This window comes from Bombina bombina, chromosome 2 (assembly GCF_027579735.1).
Source record: "Bombina bombina isolate aBomBom1 chromosome 2, aBomBom1.pri, whole genome shotgun sequence".
In the NCBI taxonomy this organism is placed as follows: domain Eukaryota; kingdom Metazoa; phylum Chordata; class Amphibia; order Anura; family Bombinatoridae; genus Bombina; species Bombina bombina.
The window spans coordinates 1,298,930,556-1,298,955,714 of NC_069500.1; positions in this window are offsets into that span (position 1 = coordinate 1,298,930,556).

Genomic DNA, 25,159 nt, shown 5'->3' on the forward strand with positions numbered 1-25,159 from the left:
TCCTGAGAATACCTATGTGTTCCCAAAATAGGTAAATAAGATAGCTAAAAAGGGGGATTGAATCAGGAGCGCTACAGCTAAAGGTGCTAAGAAATATGACTATGAATACTATACTTAAAAGTATGACAAGGACAATATCGTATCTAAAATATGACACAATTTAATTGCACAAACGATAATAACAGATAAAAGATAGATAAAAACAGACGTCTCCGTAAGTGAAACTTCTTATGTTGCCGCCATATAAATGTTGCCATGGCAAAAAGAGTTCGTGGTGTAAGTATAAACAGTCCGGTGTACACTTTCAGTATTTATATTACGTGTTGGTTTGCTAGCAAACAAGGGCTTACCCCAGACTTTCCACTCGATGTTCTCTGTGGGTTAGTTACAGCCGTATGCATGATGACGTCACTTATGTGGGCGCTGTCCCAAACAAGCTCTCTGATTGGTCCAAATTCGGAACCAGCCAACAGCGGTAGTGGTGACTCTTTTATCTAGAGTATAGCGATCATCCGATGACAGGTACCTGCTCTTAGTGCTAGGTAGCACGCAAGGTACAAAAATGAATGGTGTAAGTAAACTTGATTATCCGATAAGGAGTTCAGAGAGTTAGTTGCACAGTCTTTCCAATAGCTAATTATATTAGCGTAATCGCACAATCCTCATGAACACTGTGGTAGCTCCAGCTACATATAGTGAATCTCAGTAGTTGTTGCAGCACATCAACGCGTTTCTCCCTCTACAGGGCTTTCTCAAAATGAATGATCTGCAACAGGTGTATCTTCATTTAAAGTTGTAGCTTGCTTCTCATTGGTTATAAAACACCTGGGAGTGTTACCTAAGGCGGTCTTGATATTTTAAGATGGTATTGACAAGCAACCAGATAGCTACTTCACATTAATATAACAAAGGTGATCCCTATCAGTAAATTTCACAGAGTTCCCTTAAAAGTGATTGTTATAGTAAATATTGTGTCTTTTAGACAATGTCGCAATCATTTCTGTTAAAATATATACTAAAAGCATTTCTTAAAAACATTTCTTAAAAACATTTATTAAAAACAATGAGTACTTAGAATATAGTTAGAAGATAGTTACATTGTGGGTCTAAATCGGTACTATCTGTATCAAATAATAAAGTGCAAAAACGTGCATTACATATCTATTATTAATCCAATAGAAATGGGGAAATGTCTAGTTCAGAATTTAGACCAACCGGGAACAGAGTATTATGTCTATAAATCAATTCTGCCTCTTTTATTTTCAGAAATTTTTCTAAATCCCCCCCTCCAATTCTGCTTAACTTGTAGTATGCCCCAATACTTTAAATCTTTAGTATTGCCCTTGTGTACAGATTTAAAGTGCCTATATAGATTAGTGTCTATCACTCCCTTCTCAATACATAATAGATGTTCTCTTATCCTATCTTTGATCATACGCTTAGTCTCCCCAAAATAAAACAAGTTGCATGTGAATTTAAGAATATAGATTACCCCCTTCGTGGTGCATCTAATGCATTCTTTAATAGAGATTTCTTCTCCTGAATTTGGAATAGTGATAGCTTTCCTTTTGTCACTATGTGTGCAGGCCTTGCATGAATAGCAAGGGAAGAAACCTGATATTTTTCCCCCCTTGTAAATCTTTTTGTATAAAATTTGTTTTCTGATTTATCTTACGTGAACTAGGCGCAAGTATTGTTTTAAAGTTTTTTGTCTTTTTAAAAATTAGTCTGGGTTTATGAGGGAGTGCATCTCCTAATATTGGGTCAGCTTTTAGGATGGCCCAGTGTTTATTTAGAATTCTTCTCATGATGCCATGATCTACATTGTATTCTGTTATAAATGGGACGTCAATTAAATCTGAATTCTCTTTGGTTGTCTTTTGTTTATAGGTGAGGAGGCTCTTTCTGTCAGTATTCCTTGCTCTTGTTACAGCCCTGTTGACAACTTCCTCATCATATCCCTTATCTCTGAATTTTTCAATTAAGGACTCTATTTGGTATTCAAAGTCTGAGATTCTGGAGCAATTTTTTCTCACTCTCAGACTTTGGCCCACAGGGATGTTGTCCTTCCATTGCTGGAGATGACAACTTTTGGAATGAATAAAGCTGTTAGAGTTGACCTCTTTAAAATGTGTTCTTGTTTCTATATTTTGGTTAATGGCCATAATTTCTAAATCTAGAAAGACAGCCATATCTTTGCTATGATTAAAGGTGAATATGAGACCTTTATCATTAGAGTTCATATCCGAAAACAATTTTAGTAGATTTGATTCAGACCCTCTCCATATCAACAAGACGTCATCTATGTACCGTCTATAGAGCACGAGGTCCGCGCCATAGTTACCCGATTGGAAGAAGGACTCCTCCCAGTTGCCAACAAATAAGTTGGCGTAACTTGGCACGAACCTCGTGCCCATAGCCGTACCCTCTATTTGTAAGTAGAATTTATTATTATACATGAAGTAATTATTCTTCAATATAAACAAAATACTTTTTAATAAGAATTCTTTTTGTTCTGGTCTCATCTCTGAATCATTATCTAAATATTTTTTAATAGCTGAAATCCCTTTGTCATGGTCAATTACTGTATAAAGAGAAGTAATATCTCCAGTGACTAGGATGAAATCATCCTCCCAAACAATTTGTTCCAGAATATTTAGGACCTGGGTGGAATCCCTCAAATATGAGTCCAAATTCCTTACATACTTTTGCAGGAAAGTGTCCACATATTGTGAGAGATTAGAGGATAATGCCCCTATACCCGAAATAATCGGTCTCCCTGGTGGTTGAGTGAGGTTCTTATCTATTTTCGGAAGGAAGTAGAACACCGGGACCCTAGGATGAGTGGGGTCCAGGTATTCCACCTCCCTCTCATTTAAAATCCCTAAATCTCTACCTTCTCTTATAAGCCTTTTTAAGAGAGCAGCAAACTTGTTCGTAGGGTTTAGATCAAGTTTTTTATAAGTTTTATTATCATTCAATAGTCTTAAAGACTCTGTATCATAATAACTTGTATCCATAACCACAATCCCGCCGCCCTTATCGGCGGGCTTGATGGTTATCTTATGGTTCTTTTTCAAATTATCCAGAATGAGGGTCTCTTTTTTAGTCATGTTAGTTTTCATAAATTTTGATGGTTTACTACTACTCTTTAGATCTTTTAAAACCATTTGTTCAAAAGTTTCAAGGTGAGTTCCCTTAGCGGAGACAGGATTAAATGTCGATTTGGGTTTTAAGCTGGTATGAATAAAATTATCTTCTTTTATTTTATCTTTAGTCGTAGACATTCTCTCAAGGGGGCTTTTCATGAAAAATCTTTTGAGGGTGAGGTTCCTAATAAATTTCTTTATATGGATATGTGTATTGAATTTGTTTAGTCTAACACTCGGGGCAAAAGAGAGGCCATAGCTTAAAATCTTTGTTTCCTCATCCTGTAGTGTGGTATTACTGATATTGAAAACTCCATTTATCTTTATCTCCCTCTTTTTGCTTCTTGTGCTGATCCCACTCCCTCTTGTTCCTCTAGAGGTCTTTTTTTGTTTTTTTTTGTTGTGGATATTGTCCCCATACACTTGTCTGGTTGTTTCCCAGAAGATCTTTTGAGGTGCCCTCCCTTGGAGGGCTGTTCACTAAAAAAGGAGTATCAGCTTCCCTATGTCTAGTTCTCTCTGTTACATGAGCCAGGGGTGAGAATCTATTTCTTATAGGTGTCTCCCATCTCTCTTTCTTATCCCAAATGGGTTTATTTGTACGGGAAGGTGCCTCTCTGTCTGGATAATGAGTATAATCATTATATCTGCCTTCAGTGTGATAATTATTTCTATTATCATATGTGTTGTAGTTCCTATAATTATAGTACTTATCATTATATACTCTATTATGATATGAGTAATTCGGTCTCCATGGTCTATTAGGATCTCTATTCGAATCTCTATTGTCTCTCTCTCTAAAATCATAGGTGTTAGGTCTGAATGAATTGTAATTCCTTTTTTCTTTCTTTTTATTATGGTTAACTATTGTCCAATTTTCCTTAGGGGTATTAGACTCCCTCAAATTAGTATCACTATTGGTATTTAAATCCGGTTTTTTAGTATCTCTCTCTAATTTCTTCCACTTGGTTTTCAAAATATCCTTATTTAAAGTATTTAATCTTTCAATCATGTCTTTTTGTTTTTCTTTAAAAGATAGGGATTTCTTATCTTTAAGTTTGTCTTTAATTTCTAATATTTCTTTTTCTAGATCTACTAGAGTATCCTTCCTAGATCTTTTTAGGATCTCCATTAAATCAACTGAAGCTTTAGATAGTACTTCTTCCCATTCTCTTTGGAAATTCTCTTTAAGGGAAAAGGCACAAGTCTTAGTCAATGTTAGACCTTTTGGGATTAGATTTTTCACAGTATATTTATTTAGAAAAATAATCTCAGTTTTTTGTTTCAATTCTTTAGTTAGAAGTTTTTCTAGTTTAATTAAAATTTCTTCTAGACTTTCATATTCCAAATCTATGTTATTATCATCTCCTTTGTGATTGTGTAATTCCTTATACAAGTGTTCTCTAAATGAAAAGATGTCCTCCATATTAGAATGGGAGGACATAATGTGTAAACAAAAAATAAAAATATATAAAGATGTGAATTAATTCTAACTAGTAAAATGTAATAATGTCGAATATTAAACAGGAAAAGCTTAAAACTTTATATGAAAATTTAACATATAAAAAAGAGTGTAAAGTGCACAGTGCTAAATGCGATATGTGACAATATTAAAAAAGGGTTTTTAACCAGACTGAATTAGGTCTAGAATATTTTAGTTAAACACACAACACCCGCTGCTCATTGTATGGGAAACAAAGGCAAAACAGAAGATATTAGACCAGTGAGCGCAGGGTGGACAACACCAAACTCCTGAGAATACCTATGTGTTCCCAAAATAGGTAAATAAGATAGCTAAAAAGGGGGATTGAATCAGGAGCGCTACAGCTAAAGGTGCTAAGAAATAAGACTATGAATACTATACTTAAAAGTATGACAAGGGCAATATCGTATCTAAAATATGACACAATTTAATTGCACAAACGATAATAACAGATAAAAGATAGATAAAAACGGACGTCTCCGTAAGTGAAACTTCTTAAATTGCCGCCATATAAATGTTGCAATGGCAAAAAGAGTTCGTGGTGTAAGTATAAACAGTCCAGTGTACACTTTCAGTATTTATATTACGTGTTGGTTTGCTAGCAAACAAGGGCTTACCCCAGACTTTCCACTCGATGTTCTCTGTGGGTTAGTTACAGCCGTATGCGTGATGACGTCACTTATGTGGGCGCTGTCCCAAACGAGCTCTCTGATTGGTCCAAATTCGGAACCAGCCAACAGCGGTAGTGGTGACTCTTTTATCTAGAGTATAGCGATCATCCGATGACAGGTACCTGCTCTTAGTGCTAGGTAGCACGCAAGGTACAAAAATGAATGGTGTAAGTAAACTTGATTATCCGATAAGGAGTTCAGAGAGTTAGTTGCACAGTCTTTCCAATAGCTAATTATATTAGCGTAATCGCACAATCCTCATGAACACTGTGGTAGCTCCAGCTACATATAGTGAATCTCAGTAGTTGTTGCAGCACATCAACGCGTTTCTCCCTCTACAGGGCTTTCTCAAGATGAATGATCTGCAACAGGTGTATCTTCATTTAAAGGTGTAGCTTGCTTCTCATTGGTTATAAAACACCTGGGAGTGTTACCTAAGGCGGTCTTGATATTTTAAGATGGTATTGACAAGCAACCAGATAGCTACTTCACATTAATATAACAAAGGTGATCCCTATCAGTAAATTTCACAGAGTTCCCTTAAAAGTGATTGTTATAGTAAATATTGTGTCTTTTAGACAATGTCTCAATCATTTCTGTTAAAATATATACTAAAAGCATTTCTTAAAAACATTTCTTAAAAACATTTATTAAAAACAATGAGTACTTAGAATATAGTTAGAAGATAGTTACATTGTGGGTCTAAATCGGTACTATCTGTATCAAATAATAAAGTGCAAAAACGTGCATTACATATCTATTATTAATCCAATAGAAATGGGGAAATGTCTAGTTCAGAATTTAGACCAGCCGGGAACAGAGTATTATGTCTATAAATCAATTCTGCCTCTTTTATTTTCAGAAATTTTTCTAAATCCCCCCCTCCAATTCTGCTTAACTTGTAGTATGCCCCAATACTTTAAATCTTTAGTATTGCCCTTGTGTACTGATTTAAAGTGCCTATATAGATTAGTGTCTATCATCTCCTAATATTGGGTCAGCTTTTAGGATGGCCCAGTGTTTATTTAGAATTCTTCTCATGATGCCATGATCTACATTGTATTCTGTTATAAATGGGACGTCAATTAAATCTGAATTCTCTTTGGTTGTCTTTTGTTTATATGTGAGGAGGCTCTTTCTGTCAGTATTCCTTGCTCTTGTTACAGCCCTGTTGACAACTTCCTCATCATATCCCTTATCTCTGAATTTTTCAATTAAGGACTCTATTTGGTATTCAAAGTCTGAGATTCTGGAGCAATTTTTTCTCACTCTCAGACTTTGGCCCACAGGGATGTTGTCCTTCCATTGCTGGAGATGACAACTTTTGGAATGAATAAAGCTGCTAGAGTTGACCTCTTTAAAATGTGTTCTTGTTTCTATATTTTGGTTAATGGCCATAATTTCTAAATCTAGAAAGACAGCCTTATCTTTGCTATGATTAAAGGTGAATATGAGACCTTTATCATTAGAGTTCATATCCGAAAACAATTTTAGTAGATTTGATTCAGACCCTCTCCATATCAACAAGACGTCATCTATGTACCGTCTATAGAGCACGAGGTCCGCGCCATAGTTACCCGATTGGAAGAAGGACTCCTCCCAGTTGCCAACAAATAAGTTGGCGTAACTTGGCGCGAACCTCGTGCCCATAGCCGTACCCTCTATTTGTAAGTAGAATTTATTATTATACATGAAGTAATTATTCTTCAATATAAACAAAATACTTTTTAATAAGAATTCTTTTTGTTCTGGTCTCATCTCTGAATCATTATCTAAATATTTTTTAATAACTGAAATCCCTTTGTCATGGTCAATTACTGTATAAAGAGAAGTAATATCTCCAGTCACTAGGATGAAATCATCCTCCCAAACAATTTGTTCCAGAATATTTAGGACCTGGGTGGAATCCCTCAAATATGAGTCCAAATTCCTTACATACTTTTGCAGGAAAGTGTCCACATATTGTGAGAGATTAGAGGATAATGCCCCTATACCCGAAATAATCGGTCTCCCTGGTGGTTGAGTGAGGTTCTTATGTATTTTCGGAAGGAAGTAGAACACCGGGACCCTAGGATGAGTGGGGTCCAGGTATTCCACCTCCCTCTCATTTAAAATCCCTAAATCTCTACCTTCTCTTATAAGCCTTTTTAAGAGAGCAGCAAACTTGTTCGTAGGGTTTAGATCAAGTTTTTTATAAGTTTTATTATCATTCAATAGTCTTAAAGACTCTGTATCATAATAACTTGTATCCATAACCACAATCCCGCCGCCCTTATCGACGGGCTTGATGGTTATCTTATGGTTCTTTTTCAAATTATCCAGAATGAGGGTCTCTTTTTTAGTCATGTTAGTTTTCATAAATTTTGATGGTTTACTACTCTTTAGATCTTTTAAAACCATTTGTTCAAAAGTTTCAAGGTGAGTTCCCTTAGCGGAGACAGGATTAAATGTCGATTTGGGTTTTAAGCTGGTATGAATAAAATTATCTTCTTTTATTTTATCTTTAGTCGTAGACATTCTCTCAAGGGGGCTTTTCATGAAAAATCTTTTGAGGGTGAGGTTCCTAATACATTTCTTTATATGGATATGTGTATTGAATTTGTTTAGTCTAACACTCGGGGCAAAAGAGAGGCCATAGCTTAAAATCTTTGTTTCCTCATCCTGTAGTGTGGTATTACTGATATTGAAAACTCCATTTATCTTTATCTCCCTCTTTATGCTTCTTGTGCTGATCCCACTCCCTCTTGTTCCTCTAGAGGTCTTTTTTTGTTTTTTTGTTGTGGATATTGTCCCCATACACTTGTCTGGTTGTTTCCCAGAAGATCTTTTGAGGTGCCCTCCCTTGGAGGGCTGTTCACTAAAAAAGGAGTATCAGCTTCCCTATGTCTGGTTCTCTCTGTTACATGAGCCAGGGGTGAGAATCTATTTCTTATAGGTGTCTCCCATCTCTCTTTCTTATCCCAAATGGGTTTATTTGTACGGGAAGGTGCCTCTCTGTCTGGATAATGAGTATAATCATTATATCTGCCTTCAGTGTGATAATTATTTCTATTATCATATGTGTTGTAGTTCCTATAATTATAGTACTTATCATTATATACTCTATTATGATATGAGTAATTCGGTCTCCATGGTCTATTAGGATCTCTATTCGAATCTCTATTGTCTCTCTCTCTAAAATCATAGGTGTTAGGTCTGAATGAATTGTAATTCCTTTTTTCTTTCTTTTTATTATGGTTAACTATTGTCCAATTTTCCTTAGGGGTATTAGACTCCCTCAAATTAGTATCACTATTGGTATTTAAATCCGGTTTTTTAGTATCTCTCTCTAATTTCTTCCACTTGGTTTTCAAAATATCCTTATTTAAAGTATTTAATCTTTCAATCATGTCTTTTTGTTTTTCTTTAAAAGATAGGGATTTCTTATCTTTAAGTTTGTCTTTAATTTCTAATATTTCTTTTTCTAGATCTACTAGAGTATCCTTCCTAGATCTTTTTAGGATCTCCATTAAATCAACTGAAGCTTTAGATAGTACTTCTTCCCATTCTCTTTGGAAATTCTCTTTAAGGGAAAAGGCACAAGTCTTAGTCAATGTTAGACCTTTTGGGATTAGATTTTTCACAGTATATTTATTTAGAAAAATAATCTCAGTTTTTTGTTTCAATTCTTTAGTTAGAAGTTTTTCTAGTTTAATTAAAATTTCTTCTAGACTTTCATATTCCAAATCTATGTTATAATCATCTCATTTGTGATTGTGTAATTCCTTATACAAGTGTTCTCTAAATGAAAAGATGTCCTCCATATTAGAAGGGGAGGACATAATGTGTAAACAAAAAATAAAAATATATAAAGATGTGAATTAATTCTAACTAGTAAAATGTAATAATGTCGAATATTAAACAGGAAAAGCTTAAAACTTTATATGAAAATTTAACATATAAAAAAGAGTGTAAAGTGCACAGTGCTAAATGCGATATGTGACAATATTAAAAAAGGGTTTTTAACCAGACTGAATTAGGTCTAGAATATTTTAGTTAAACACACAACACCCGCTGCTCATTGTATGGGAAACAAAGGCAAAACAGAAGATATTAGACCAGTGAGCGCAGGGTGGACAACACCAAACTCCTGAGAATACCTATGTGTTCCCAAAATAGGTAAATAAGATAGCTAAAAAGGGGGATTGAATCAGGAGCGCTACAGCTAAAGGTGCTAAGAAATAAGACTATGAATACTATACTTAAAAGTATGACAAGGACAATATCGTATCTAAAATATGACACAATTTAATTGCACAAACGATAATAACAGATAAAAGATAGATAAAAACGGACGTCTCCGTAAGTGAAACTTCTTAAGTTGCCGCCATATAAATGTTGCAATGGCAAAAAGAGTTCGTGGTGTAAGTATAAACAGTCCAGTGTACACTTTCAGTATTTATATTACGTGTTGGTTTGCTAGCAAACAAGGGCTTACCCCAGACTTTCCACTCGATGTTCTCTGTGGGTTAGTTACAGCCGTATGCGTGATGACGTCACTTATGTGGGCGCTGTCCCAAACGAGCTCTCTGATTGGTCCAAATTCGGAACCAGCCAACAGCGGTAGTGGTGACTCTTTTATCTAGAGTATAGCGATCATCCGATGACAGGTACCTGCTCTTAGTGCTAGGTAGCACACAAGGTACAAAAATGAATGGTGTAAGTAAACTTGATTATCCGATAAGGAGTTCAGAGAGTTAGTTGCACAGTCTTTCCAATAGCTAATTATATTAGCGTAATTGCACAATCCTCATGAACACTGTGGTAGCTCCAGCTACATATAGTGAATCTCAGTAGTTGTTGCAGCACATCAACGCGTTTCTCCCTCTACAGGGCTTTCTCAAAATGAATGATCTGCAACAGGTGTATCTTCATTTAAAGGTGTAGCTTGCTTCTCATTGGTTATAAAACACCTGGGAGTGTTACCTAAGGCGGTCTTGATATTTTAAGATGGTATTGACAAGCAACCAGATAGCTACTTCACATTAATATAACAAAGGTGATCCCTATCAGTAAATTTCACAGAGTTCCCTTAAAAGTGATTGTTATAGTAAATATTGTGTCTTTTAGACAATGTCTCAATCATTTCTGTTAAAATATATACTAAAAGCATTTCTTAAAAACATTTCTTAAAAACATTTATTAAAAACAATGAGTACTTAGAATATAGTTAGAAGATAGTTACATTGTGGGTCTAAATCGGTACTATCTGTATCAAATAATAAAGTGCAAAAACGTGCATTACATATCTATTATTAATCCAATAGAAATGGGGAAATGTCTAGTTCAGAATTTAGACCAGCCGGGAACAGAGTATTATGTCTATAAATCAATTCTGCCTCTTTTATTTTCAGAAATTTTTCTAAATCCCCCCCCCTCCAATTCTGCTTAACTTGTAGTATGCCCCAATACTTTAAATCTTTAGTATTGCCCTTGTGTACAGATTTAAAGTGCCTATATAGATTAGTGTCTATCACTCCCTTCTCAATACATAATAGATGTTCTCTTATCCTATCTTTGATCATACGCTTAGTCTCCCCAAAATAAAACAAGTTGCATGTGCATTTAAGAATATAGATTACCCCCTTCATGGTGCATCTAATGCATTCTTTAATAGAGATTTCTTCTCCTGAATTTGGAATAGTGATAGCTTTCCTTTTGTCACTATGTGTGCAGGCCTTGCATGAATAGCAAGGGAAGAAACCTGATATTTTTCCCCCTTGTAAATCTTTTTGTATAAAATTTGTTTTCTGATTTATCTTACGTGAACTAGGCGCAAGTATTGTTTTAAAGTTTTTTGTCTTTTTAAAAATTAGTCTGGGTTTATGAGGGAGTGCATCTCCTAATATTGGGTCAGCTTTTAGGATGGCCCAGTGTTTATTTAGAATTCTTCTCATGATGCCATGATCTACATTGTATTCTGTTATAAATGGGACGTCAATTAAATCTGAATTCTCTTTGGTTGTCTTTTGTTTATAGGTGAGGAGGCTCTTTCTGTCAGTATTCCTTGCTCTTGTTACAGCCCTGTTGACAACTTCCTCATCATATCCCTTATCTCTGAATTTTTCAATTAAGGACTCTATTTGGTATTCAAAGTCTGAGATTCTGGAGCAATTTTTTCTCACTCTCAGACTTTGGCCCACAGGGATGTTGTCCTTCCATTGCTGGAGATGACAACTTTTGGAATGAATAAAGCTGTTAGAGTTGACCTCTTTAAAATGTGTTCTTGTTTCTATATTTTGGTTAATGGCCATAATTTCTAAATCTAGAAAGACAGCCTTATCTTTGCTATGATTAAAGGTGAATATGAGACCTTTATCATTAGAGTTCATATCCGAAAACAATTTTAGTAGATTTGATTCAGACCCTCTCCATATCAACAAGACGTCATCTATGTACCGTCTATAGAGCACGAGGTCCGCGCCATAGTTACCCGATTGGAAGAAGGACTCCTCCCAGTTGCCAACAAATAAGTTGGCGTAACTTGGCGCGAACCTCGTGCCCATAGCCGTACCCTCTATTTGTAAGTAGAATTTATTATTATACATGAAGTAATTATTCTTCAATATAAACAAAATACTTTTTAATAAGAATTCTTTTTGTTCTGGTCTCATCTCTGAATCATTATCTAAATATTTTTTAATAGCTGAAATCCCTTTGTCATGGTCAATTACTGTATAAAGAGAAGTAATATCTCCAGTCACTAGGATGAAATCATCCTCCCAAACAATTTGTTCCAGAATATTTAGGACCTGGGTGGAATCCCTCAAATATGAGTCCAAATTCCTTACATACTTTTGCAGGAAAGTGTCCACATATTGTGAGAGATTAGAGGATAATGCCCCTATACCCGAAATAATCGGTCTCCCTGGTGGTTGAGTGAGGTTCTTATGTATTTTCGGAAGGAAGTAGAACACCGGGACCCTAGGATGAGTGGGGTCCAGGTATTCCACCTCCCTCTCATTTAAAATCCCTAAATCTCTACCTTCTCTTATAAGCCTTTTTAAGAGAGCAGCAAACTTGTTCGTAGGGTTTAGATCAAGTTTTTTATAAGTTTTATTATCATTCAATAGTCTTAAAGACTCTGTATCATAATAACTTGTATCCATAACCACAATCCCGCCGCCCTTATCGGCGGGCTTGATGATTATCTTATGGTTCTTTTTCAAATTATCCAGAATGAGGGTCTCTTTTTTAGTCATGTTAGTTTTCATAAATTTTGATGGTTTACTACTACTCTTTAGATCTTTTAAAACCATTTGTTCAAAAGTTTCAAGGTGAGTTCCCTTAGCGGAGACAGGATTAAATGTCGATTTGGGTTTTAAGCTGGTATGAATAAAATTATCTTCTTTTATTTTATCTTTAGTCGTAGACATTCTCTCAAGGGGGCTTTTCATGAAAAATCTTTTGAGGGTGAGGTTCCTAATAAATTTCTTTATATGGATATGTGTATTGAATTTGTTTAGTCTAACACTCGGGGCAAAAGAGAGGCCATAGCTTAAAATCTTTGTTTCCTCATCCTGTAGTGTGGTATTACTGATATTGAAAACTCCATTTATCTTTATCTCCCTCTTTTTGCTTCTTGTGCTGATCCCACTCCCTCTTGTTCCTCTAGAGGTCTTTTTTTGTTTTTTTGTTGTGGATATTGTCCCCATACACTTGTCTGGTTGTTTCCCAGAAGATCTTTTGAGGTGCCCTCCCTTGGAGGGCTGTTCACTAAAAAAGGAGTATCAGCTTCCCTATGTCTGGTTCTCTCTGTTACATGAGCCAGGGGTGAGAATCTATTTCTTATAGGTGTCTCCCATCTCTCTTTCTTATCCCAAATGGGTTTATTTGTACGGGAAGGTGCCTCTCTGTCTGGATAATGAGTATAATCATTATATCTGCCTTCAGTGTGATAATTATTTCTATTATCATATGTGTTGTAGTTCCTATAATTATAGTACTTATCATTATATACTCTATTATGATATGAGTAATTCGGTCTCCATGGTCTATTAGGATCTCTATTCGAATCTCTATTGTCTCTCTCTCTAAAATCATAGGTGTTAGGTCTGAATGAATTGTAATTCCTTTTTTCTTTCTTTTTATTATGGTTAACTATTGTCCAATTTTCCTTAGGGGTATTAGACTCCCTTAAATTAGTATCACTATTGGTATTTAAATCCGGTTTTTTAGTATCTCTCTCTAATTTCTTCCACTTGATTTTCAAAATATCCTTATTTAAAGTATTTAATCTTTCAATCATGTCTTTTTGTTTTTCTTTAAAAGATAGGGATTTCTTATCTTTAAGTTTGTCTTTAATTTCTAATATTTCTTTTTCTAGATCTACTAGAGTATCCTTCCTAGATCTTTTTAGGATCTCCATTAAATCAACTGAAGCTTTAGATAGTACTTCTTCCCATTCTCTTTGGAAATTCTCTTTAAGGGGAAAGGCACATGTCTTAGTCAATGTTAGACCTTTTGGGATTAGATTTTTCACAGTATATTTATTTAGAAAAATAATCTCAGTTTTTTGTTTCAATTCTTTAGCTAGAAGTTTTTCTAGTTTAATTAAAATTTCTTCTAGACTTTCATATTCCAAATCTATGTTATTATCATCTCCTTTGTGATTGTGTAATTCCTTATACAAGTGTTCTCTAAATGAAAAGATGTCCTCCATATTAGAAGGGGAGGACATAATGTGTAAACAAAAAATAAAAATATATAAAGATGTGAATTAATTCTAACTAGTAAAATGTAATAATGTCGAATATTAAACAGGAAAAGCTTAAAACTTTATATGAAAATTTAACATATAAAAAAGAGTGTAAAGTGCACAGTGCTAAATGCGATATGTGACAATATTAAAAAAGGGTTTTTAACCAGACTGAATTAGGTCTAGAATATTTTAGTTAAACACACAACACCCGCTGCTCATTGTATGGGAAACAAAGGCAAAACAGAAGATATTAGACCAGTGAGCGCAGGGTGGACAACACCAAACTCCTGAGAATACCTATGTGTTCCCAAAATAGGTAAATAAGATAGCTAAAAAGGGGGATTGAATCAGGAGCGCTACAGCTAAAGGTGCTAAGAAATAAGATTATGAATACTATACTTAAAAGTATGACAAGGACAATATCGTATCTAAAATATGACACAATTTAATTGCACAAACGATAATAACAGATAAAAGATAGATAAAAACGGACGTCTCCGTAAGTGAAACTTCTTAAGTTGCCGCCATATAAATGTTGCAATGGCAAAAAGAGTTTGTGGTGTAAGTATAAACAGTCCAGTGTACACTTTCAGTATTTATATTACGTGTTGGTTTGCTAGCAAACAAGGGCTTACCCCAGACTTTCCACTCGATGTTCTCTGTGGGTTAGTTACAGCCGTATGCGTGGTGACGTCACTTATGTGGGCGCTGTCCCAAACGAGCTCTCTGATTGGTCCAAATTCGGAACCAGCCAACAGCGGTAGTGGTGACTCTTTTATCTAGAGTATAGCGATCATCCGATGACAGGTACCTGCTCTTAGTGCTAGTGTTATTAAGCTTGTATAATGTGGCTATTCCCAGAGAACCTTAAGTAAAACAGGCTTATACAAAATGTTATTACCAAGGGAGATAGCTGGTTTACTTAGTACAAGTTCTTTTTATAACACTTTACAAAATCAAAATAAAGTGAATTAAACTGATGAAATGAAGCCTTTGTATATTTTACACAGTTGTAAAGAGTTGTGTTCTTTAAAGATAGGAGGCAGCAAACAAGCAGCTTATTGGTATTATCTGAGAAAAGCAGAATTTAATAGCAAAGTCTCTTTATAGTTAAGCTTAGAAATGAGAAACTGATTTGCAGTCTGCAGTGTCCATATATCAAGAGGTATCAGGTTACAGCAGGCAGAGTGTGTGATGCAGAGAGAAGGAGAGAGCCAGATTTAACCAGTTGTGAGCACTTTAACAGTTTGTATGTCAGCAGAACTTTGGATAAGAATATATACAGCTAGAGACAATTGTATATAAAATTAATGATACTTGCGAGTGAGTTTAGAACTGCAGAGAGCGAAGGTGGCACTGAGTCAAAATGGATCACAGCAGGGAAGATGTTCTTATTTCCTGGTAGAGGTAAACACTCAGTAATGGAGCTGGCTGGAAAATCAGACTGCAGAGTTAACACAGACTTGCAAGAGTTGCTGCCAAAGACTGTTCCTTGAAGTGTAAAGCAGCAGGAAATGCTTCTTAGGTTTAGAAGCTGGAGAAATGACAACAAGGATTTCCTTTAACAGGTACAAAAACAGGATCTGTAGAATTTAGCTTTAGAGCTTGAAGCAGAGTGGGAACTACAAACTTCAATTATCAAGCAAAGCACAGGTGTACTGAACACACCTTTAAAGGGAGGTGAAGGAGTGGGTTGGTCTTAGTTCTTAAAGCTACAGGAATATGACAGATCCCCCCTTTCAGGGGTGCCCCCTTCCCGGCTCCAAACCTGGTTTGTCAGGATGTAGACGATGGAAGGATGTGAGCAATTGGGGAGCATGTAAGTCCCTAAGGGGTATCCAAGAATCCTCCTCATGACCATACCCTTTCCAATGTACTAGATACTCAATTGTTCTACCCCGGCGGCGCGAATCCAGAATTGATTCCACTTCGAATTCCTTTTGATCTTCTATCAGCTGAGGAGAGTCCTCGATGACTTGAGGAATATTAACATCAGATCCTTGATAGGGTTTAAGTAGAGAAACATGGAAGGATGGGTGTATCCTGTAAGATACAGGTAAATCAAGAATCGCTGCATTAGAGTTGATCGTTCTTTTTATCTTGAACGGACCTATGAACTGGTTAGCCAGTTTTTTGCTTGGTACCTTTAATTTGAGGTTTTTTGTTGAGAGCCAAACTCTATCGCCAACTGAGTATTGAGGTGGAGTTAGATGTTTTTTATCAAAATAACTCTTTTGGGTACATTTAGATTTCTCTAAGTGAATCTTTAGGGAAGTCAAAGTTTGTTTCAAATTAGAGACATAATCCAGAGCATAAGGTGATTTTGAGGTGGAGATGAAGTTGGGTACAGTGGTTGGATGGTAACCATAAGTGGCAAAGAAGGGTGAGACTTTAGTAGAAGAGTTGATGGAGTTGTTGTATGCGAATTCTGCAAGCGTTAACCATTCAACCCAGTCATCCTGGTTCTGTGAGATATAACACCTTAAGTATTGCTCCAAAGTCTGATTCAGTCTTTCAGTAAGGCCATTAGATTGGGGATGAAATGCTGTTGTCATTCTAGAGGAGATTCTTAACAATTTACATAGTGCCTTCCAAAACCTGGATGTGAATTGAGTCCCTCGATCAGTGACTATAGAGGTCGGTAAACCATGGAGTTTCACAATGTGATCAAAGAATGTTTTAGCTGTTGTGATAGCGTTTGGAATTCTCTTAAGAGGTATGAAATGAGAGAGTTTAGTAAGATGATCTATAACCACTAATATGGTTGTGAATGAATTAGATGGTGGTAATTCGACTATGAAGTCCATTCCAATCATGGTCCAAGGGACTTCAGGTATAGGTAATGGTTTTAGTAAACCAAAAGGTCTGTGGTGTTCTTTTTTACAAGCTGCACATACATGACAATCTGACACAAAGGTAACTACATCTTGTCTTAAACCAGGCCACCAGTAATTCCTTGTTAATAAATCCTGGGTTTTAGTGATTCCAGGATGACCGGACATAGGGTTCGTATGATGTAGATGTAGGATCTCCTTCCTTACAGAAGGAGGAACGTATAACATATTGTTGTAGAAGTATAAACCTGAAGTGGTGTCCTTTACGCAGCATGATGGAATGGTAGAATCTTTTAGTAAAGCTAATAAAATGTCTTTTTGTAGGCTAGAAGTTACAGCTATAAACTTGGTCAACGGTATAACTGTTTGTTGTTCTTCCTTTTCATTATGTTTAATGAAAGAACGGGAAAGAGCATCAGCTTGGATGTTCCTTGAACCTGGTCTATATGTGATCTGAAAGTTAAATCGGTCCAGGAATAAAGACCATCGGACTTGTCTTGATGACAAGGTCTTGTTTTTTCTAAGATATTGTAAATTCTTATGATCTGTAAGAACTGTAAAAGGTTTGAGTGTCCCTTCCAGTAGGTGTCTCCAGTGTTCCAGGGCACATTTGATAGCTAGAAGTTCCAGGTCCCCAACGGAGTAATTCCTTTCAGCTATAGACAGGAGTCGAGAGTAAAAGGCTACAGGATGTAGGACTGAAGTATCGGTTTGTTGTTGGGAGAGAATAGCACCAATACCAACAGTGGAAGCATCAACCTCTAACACAAATTGAAATTCTGGATTAGGAAGCTGTAGGATAGGAGCTGAAGTAAAACATTCTTTTAAGTGCTCAAAAGCTTGTTGGGCTTCTACAGTCCAAACGAGTCGATTCTTACCGGTTAACTTAGTTAGAGGTTGGACAATGGATGAAAATCCTTTGATGAATCTCCTATAAAAATTAGGGAAGCCTAGAAACCTCTGAAGTGATTTCACAGAGGTAGGTACAGGCCATTTGAGTATGGATGTAACCTTCTCTGGATCCATGTTTACACCGTTAGGGGAAATTATGTAACCCAAAAATGTTATTGTCTTTACATGGAATACACATTTCTCAGCCTTGGCGTATAGCTGATATTCTCTTAATCTAGACAAAACCCATCTGACATGTTTTACATGATCAGTTAGATTTTTGGAGTATATCAAAATATCGTCTAGATATATTACAACACACACATCCATTAAGTCTTTGAAAATATCGTTTATGAAAAATTGAAATGTGGCCGGAGCATTAGTTAAGCCGAATGGCATAACATTATATTGAAAGAGACCATAACGGGTTCTAAATGCTGTTTTCCATTCGTCACCGCTTTTTATCCTGATTAAATTGTATGCTCCCTTCAAATCTAGTTTGGTAAAGATGGTTGCATCTGTTAACCGTTCAAGTAATTCAGGTATTAAAGGAAGTGGATACCTATTTTTAATCGTAATAGAGTTTAATGCTCTGTAGTCAATGATTGGGCGTAAGGTCCCATCTTTATTTGTGACAAAGAATATGCCCGCTGCTGCAGGAGAGGTTGAGGTAGAAATGAAACCTTTCCTTAGATTATCGTCTAGGTACTCCCTGAGAAATTTTAATTCTTTTTGAGAGAGTGGAAAAATTCGGCCGAACAGTATGATAGACCCAGGTTTAGTATCAATGGGGCAATCATAAGGTCTGTGTGGAGGTAGATTTTCGGCTTCCTTAAGGTCAAATACATCTGAAAAGTCTGAATACTGCAATGGTATATGAGGGTGTAGAGTTTTGATTTCCACACAGGGAAAACAGGTAGCAGAACAGTATGGGGAAGAGAAAGTTACTGTGTTACTGCTCCAGTCTATTTGAGGGTTGTGTTTTCTTAACCAAGGATAACCCAATATTAAGGGGTGTAGTGAGCTAGGAATGATATCAAACGTAATGTATTCTGTATGACCCATGTTACAAGAGACAAGTAAAGGAACAGTATGGTGTGTGATTGGGCCTTTTAAATAAGTAGAGCCATCAATAACCTTCACATAGATAGGGGTTTGCTTTTGCACACAAGGTATTTTATTAGTATCTACAAGGGTTTTGTCAATGAAGCTTCCATAAGCTCCAGAATCTATCAGCGCCTCAGTCTTGAGAAGATGCTGGTCCCACTGTAAAGACAATGTGAAAGTTAATTGTGATTCATGAATGTTATCAGTATTTGGGTTAACTATAAGAATCTCACCCCTTTTTTGCCGGTTCAGAATAGGGCAGGAAGAGACACTGTGTTCTTTATTCCCACAGTACATACAGAGGTTTGAAATCCTCCTTCTCTGTTTCTCTTCTTGGGATAATGGTCCTCGGATGGCCCCAATTTCCATGGGCACAGGGGCTGTGGAGGTCTTTTCAGAATGAGAGGGTGTAAACCTTTTGAGGTAAGTTTCTGGGTGTTGTTTTTCAGCTCTCCTCTCTCTGTATCGTCTGTCCATGGCTATGCATATCTTTATGAGGGATTCCATGGTGTCTGGAGGTTCAATGCGAGAGATCTCATCCTTAAGATGTTCAGAGAGACCTAAACGGAATTGGTTCTTTAGACTTACAGTATTCCACTGTGAATCTGTAGCCCAGAGCTGAAAATCTGCCACATAGTCCTCAACTGGACGTTTGCCTTGCTTCAGGGTGCGCAAATTTGTTTCTGCGGTTAACTGGGTGTTGCAATCCTCATATAAGACAGCCATCTCCTTAAAAAATTCACTGATAGAATTCAAAATAGGATCATCAGTTTCATAAAACTTATCAGCCCACGAACGGGGATCTCCAGTTAGAAAAGAGATGGTAGTACAAACCTTGATCTTGTCAGTATAATATGTCCCGGGCTTCATGGAAAACATCAGCATGCATGCATTTCTGAATTCACGAAAGCGTTTTCTTTCACCAGAAAAAATGTGTGGAGGGTTAACCTGTGGTTCAGGGTGATCAGCCTCTTTCCTTGAAAAGAAATCATTCATTAACCTCTTCAGGGTGTGGTTTTCATTTTTAACTTCAGTCAAACCTTGTGCTAAAATTTCAACTTTCTGGTTTAAGGAAGCTATTTCAATTGCCATTGAGGCAGGATCCATGATTTTTTTATATACAAGCTTTAAACTATAATGTATATATGTTAGTAAATTTCTTTAAGGCTTGATAATTCTGTTATTAAGCTTGTATAATGTGGCTATTCCCAGAGAACCTTAAGTAAAACAGGCTTATACAAAAGGTTATTACCAAGGGAGATAGCTGGTTTACTTAGTACAAGTTCTTTTTATAACACTTTACAAAATCAAAATAAAGTGAATAAAACTGATGAAATGAAGCCTTTGTATATTTTACACAGTTGTAAAGAGTTGTGTTCTTTAAAGATAGGAGGCAGCAAACAAGCAGCTTATTGGTATTGTCTGAGAAAAGCAGAATTTAATAGCAAAGTCTCTTTATAGTTAAGCTTAGAAATGAGAAACTGATTTGCAGTCTGCAGTGTCCATATATCAAGAGGTATCAGGTTACAGCAGGCAGAGTGTGTGATGCAGAGAGAAGGAGAGAGCCAGATTTAACCAGTTGTGAGCACTTTAACAGTTTGTATGTCAGCAGAACTTTGGATAAGAATATATACAGCTAGAGACAATTGTATATAAAATTAATGATACTTGCGAGTGAGTTTAGAACTGCAGAGAGCGAAGGTGGCACTGAGTCAAAATGGATCACAGCAGGGAAGATGTTCTTATTTCCTGGTAGAGGTAAACACTCAGTAATGGAGCTGGCTGGAAAATCAGACTACAGAGTTAACACAGACTTGCAAGAGTTGCTGCCAAAGACTGTTCCTTGAAGTGTAAAGCAGCAGGAAATGCTTCTTAGGTTTAGAAGCTGGAGAAATGACAACAAGGATTTCCTTTAACAGGTACAAAAACAGGATCTGTAGAATTTAGCTTTAGAGCTTGAAGCAGAGTGGGAACTACAAACTTCAATTATCAAGCAAAGCACAGGTGTACTGAACACACCTTTAAAGGGAGGTGAAGGAGTGGGTTGGTCTTAGTTCTTAAAGCTACAGGAATATCAGACAGCTAGGTAGCACGCAAGGTACAAAAATGAATGGTGAAAGTAAACTTGATTATCCGATAAGGAGTTCAGAGAGTTAGTTGCACAGTCTTTCCAATAGCTAATTATATTAGCGTAATTGCACAATCCTCATGAACACTGTGGTAGCTCCAGCTACATATAGTGAATCTCAGTAGTTGTTGCAGCACATCAACGCGTTTCTCCCTCTACAGGGCTTTCTCAAGATGAATGATCTGCAACAGGTGTATCTTCATTTAAAGGTGTAGCTTGCTTCTCATTGGTTATAAAACACCTGGGAGTGTTACCTAAGGCGGTCTTGATATTTTAAGATTGTATTGACAAGCAACCAGATAGCTACTTCACATTAATATAACAAAGGTGATCCCTATCAGTAAATTTCACAGAGTTCCCTTAAAAGTGATTGTTATAGTAAATATTGTGTCTTTTAGACAATGTCTCAATCATTTCTGTTAAAATATATACTAAAAGCATTTCTTAAAAACATTTATTAAAAACATTTATTAAAAACAATGAGTACTTAGAATATAGTTAGAAGATAGTTACATTGTGGGTCTAAATCGGTACTATCTGTATCAAATAATAAAGTGCAAAAATGTGCATTACATATCTATTATTAATCCAATAGAAATGGGGAAATGTCTAGTTCAGAATTTAGACCAGCCGGGAACAGAGTATTATGTCTATAAATCAATTCTGCCTCTTTTATTTTCAGAAATTTTTCTAAATCCCCCCCCCTCCAATTCTGCTTAACTTGTAGTATGCCCCAATACTTTAAATCTTTAGTATTGCCCTTGTGTACAGATTTAAAGTGCCTATATAGATTAGTGTCTATCACTCCCTTCTCAATACATAATAGATGTTCTCTTATCCTATCTTTGATCATACGCTTAGTCTCCCCAAAATAAAACAAGTTGCATGTGCATTTAAGATTATAGATTACCCCCTTCGTGGTGCATCTAATGCATTCTTTAATAGAGATTTCTTCTCCTGAATTTGGAATAGTGATAGCTTTCCTTTTGTCACTATGTGTGCAGGCCTTGCATGAATAGCAAGGGAAGAAACCTGATATTTTTCCCCCTTGTAAATCTTTTTGTATAAAATTTGTTTTCTGATTTATCTTACGTGAACTAGGCGCAAGTATTGTTTTAAAGTTTTTTGTCTTTTTAAAAATTAGTCTGGGTTTATGAGGGAGTGCATCTCCTAATATTGGGTCAGCTTTTAGGATGGCCCAGTGTTTATTTAGAATTCTTCTCATGATGCCATGATCTACATTGTATTCTGTTATAAATGGGACGTCAATTAAATCTGAATTCTCTTTGGTTGTCTTTTGTTTATATGTGAGGAGGCTCTTTCTGTCAGTATTCCTTGCTCTTAACAAAAATCATAAAAGGAAAACCAAATAAAGTTCTGAATCAAGGATATGTCTGTGTCCTCTGGATGAGTTTTTCAGCTTGTTAGCATTCCTCAGTGAGATCCCATAAAAAAGGAAACAGAAAATTGCAACATAGTGTGAATCTGTAATGGCACTTTGAGGAAGTAGTTGTTTTGTAACAAATGACTACTCACATTTGTTGTAGCTTTCCACTAAGCTCAAGGATATGCGCACTCCCACTTTATACTGATGGGAAAACAGTACACTAGGCAAAACTTGGATACAAATTTATTTTAAAATATATAAAAGCGTCACATAAGCCTTGATAACACCACAATGTAAGGGTACAAAAGCAGATATGCTGTAACAAATGCTTCAAATCGCCAGACTTGCAAAGAGGTAAATGGATCAGCAGGAGTGTGACCGCTGAAACCAAAACCTTTTTAGTAGCAAGACAATAGTGCTAAGCCCCCAGGTGTCCTGGCTAGTGTAGAGACGCAATAAAACTCAATATAGAACAGTTCAGTTCCGACGTACTTTTCGCTGGTATGCTTTGTCTTGACGTTTCCTTGACAAAGCATACCAGCGAAACGTACGTCGGAACTGAACTGTTCTATATTGAGTTTTATTGCGTCTTTACACTAGCCAGGACACCTGGGGGCTTAGCGCTATTGTCTTGCTACTAAAAAGGTTTTGGTTTCAGCGGTCACACTCCTGCTGATCCATTTACCTCTTTGCAAGTTTGGCGATTTGAAGCATTTGTTACAGCATATCTGCTTTTGTACCCTTACATTGTGGTGTTATCAAGGCTTATGTGACGCTTTTATATATTTTAAAATAAATTTGTATCCAAGTTTTGCCTAGTGTACTGTTTTCCCATCAGTTTAAAGTGGGAGTGCGCATATCCTTAAGCTTAGTGGAAAGCTCCAACAAATGTGAGTAGTCATTTGTTACAAAACAACTACTTCCTCAAAGTGCCATTACAGATTCACACTATGTTGCAATTTTCTGTTTCCTTTTTTATGGGATCTCACTGAGGAATGCTAACAAGCTGAAAAACTCATCCAGAGGACACAGACATATCGTTGATTCAGAACTTTATTTGGTTTTCCTTTTATGATTTTTGTTATCACATTTATTTCCCATTTTTTTCTTTGTGATATTCGGTATATTTATTGTAAATTCCTTGCTCTTGTTATAGCCCTGTTGACAACTTCCTCATCATATCCCTTATCTCTGAATTTTTCAATTAAGGACTCTATTTGGTATTCAAAGTCTGAGATTCTGGAGCAATTTTTTCTCACTCTCAGACTTTGGCCCACAGGGATGTTGTCCTTCCATTGCTGGAGATGACAACTTTTGGAATGAATAAAGCTGTTAGAGTTGACCTCTTTAAAATGTGTTCTTGTTTCTATATTTTGGTTAATGGCCATAATTTCTAAATCTAGAAAGACAGCCTTATCTTTGCTATGATTAAAGGTGAATATGAGACCTTTATCATTAGAGTTCATATCCGAAAACAATTTTAGTAGATTTGATTCAGACCCTCTCCATATCAACAAGACGTCATCTATGTACCGTCTATAGAGCACGAGGTCCGCGCCATAGTTACCCGATTGGAAGAAGGACTCCTCCCAGTTGCCAACAAATAAGTTGGCGTAACTTGGCGCGAACCTCGTGCCCATAGCCGTACCCTCTATTTGTAAGTAGAATTTATTATTATACATGAAGTAATTATTCTTCAATATAAACAAAATACTTTTTAATAAGAATTCTTTTTGTTCTGGTCTCATCTCTGAATCATTATCTAAATATTTTTTAATAGCTGAAATCCCTTCGTCATTTACTGTATAAAGAGAAGTAATATCTCCAGTCACTAGGATGAAATCATCCTCCCAAACAATTTGTTCCAGAATATTTAGGACCTGGGTGGAATCCCTCAAATATGAGTCCAAATTCCTTACATACTTTTGCAGGAAAGTGTCCACATATTGTGAGAGATTAGAGGATAATGCCCCTATACCCGAAATAATCGGTCTCCCTGGTGGTTGAGTGAGGTTCTTATGTATTTTCGGAAGGAAGTAGAACACCGGGACCCTAGAATGAGTGGGGTCCAGGTATTCCACCTCCCTCTCATTTAAAATCCCTAAATCTCTACCTTCTCTTATAAGCCTTTTTAAGAGAGCAGCAAACTTGTTCGTAGGGTTTAGATCAAGTTTTTTATAAGTTTTATTATCATTCAATAGTCTTAAAGACTCTGTATCATAATAACTCTGTATCCATAACCACAATCCCGCCGCCCTTATCGCGGATCTCAACTATGGTAAATGCGGATCTCAACTATGGTAAATTAGAGTGAAAGTGAGCATCCCCCCATATAGAATTAGATAAAAGATTTGTCCACGGTCTGGCTTCATTACTATATGATGAGCCTAAAATAGTGGGTACCATCACAAGTCAGATACACTCACAAAAGCTTTTGTGTGAAGATGTATGGGGCAGGGAATCCTTATAGGGTAAATAACAATAGTCACAAATGCCGCGCTGCTCCGGCCACTAACAGCACAGCAACCCATTTCCCTGACACACAGCAAAAAGAGGAATGTGTAAATGATATTGCCCAGAGCGTTAATGATGTAGTGTGACAATAAGGCAAGTATTAAAGTTAGGCGGGTAGTGCTCAATAACCTACGTAAGGAACATCTGAGTTTCGAAACTTATTCCGTGTACACATGTGTATATATATATAAGGGGGGGAGAACAAGAGAGGCATACATAGCTGTGAGCAGCTGGGGAACAAATAGCAGTGGCGTG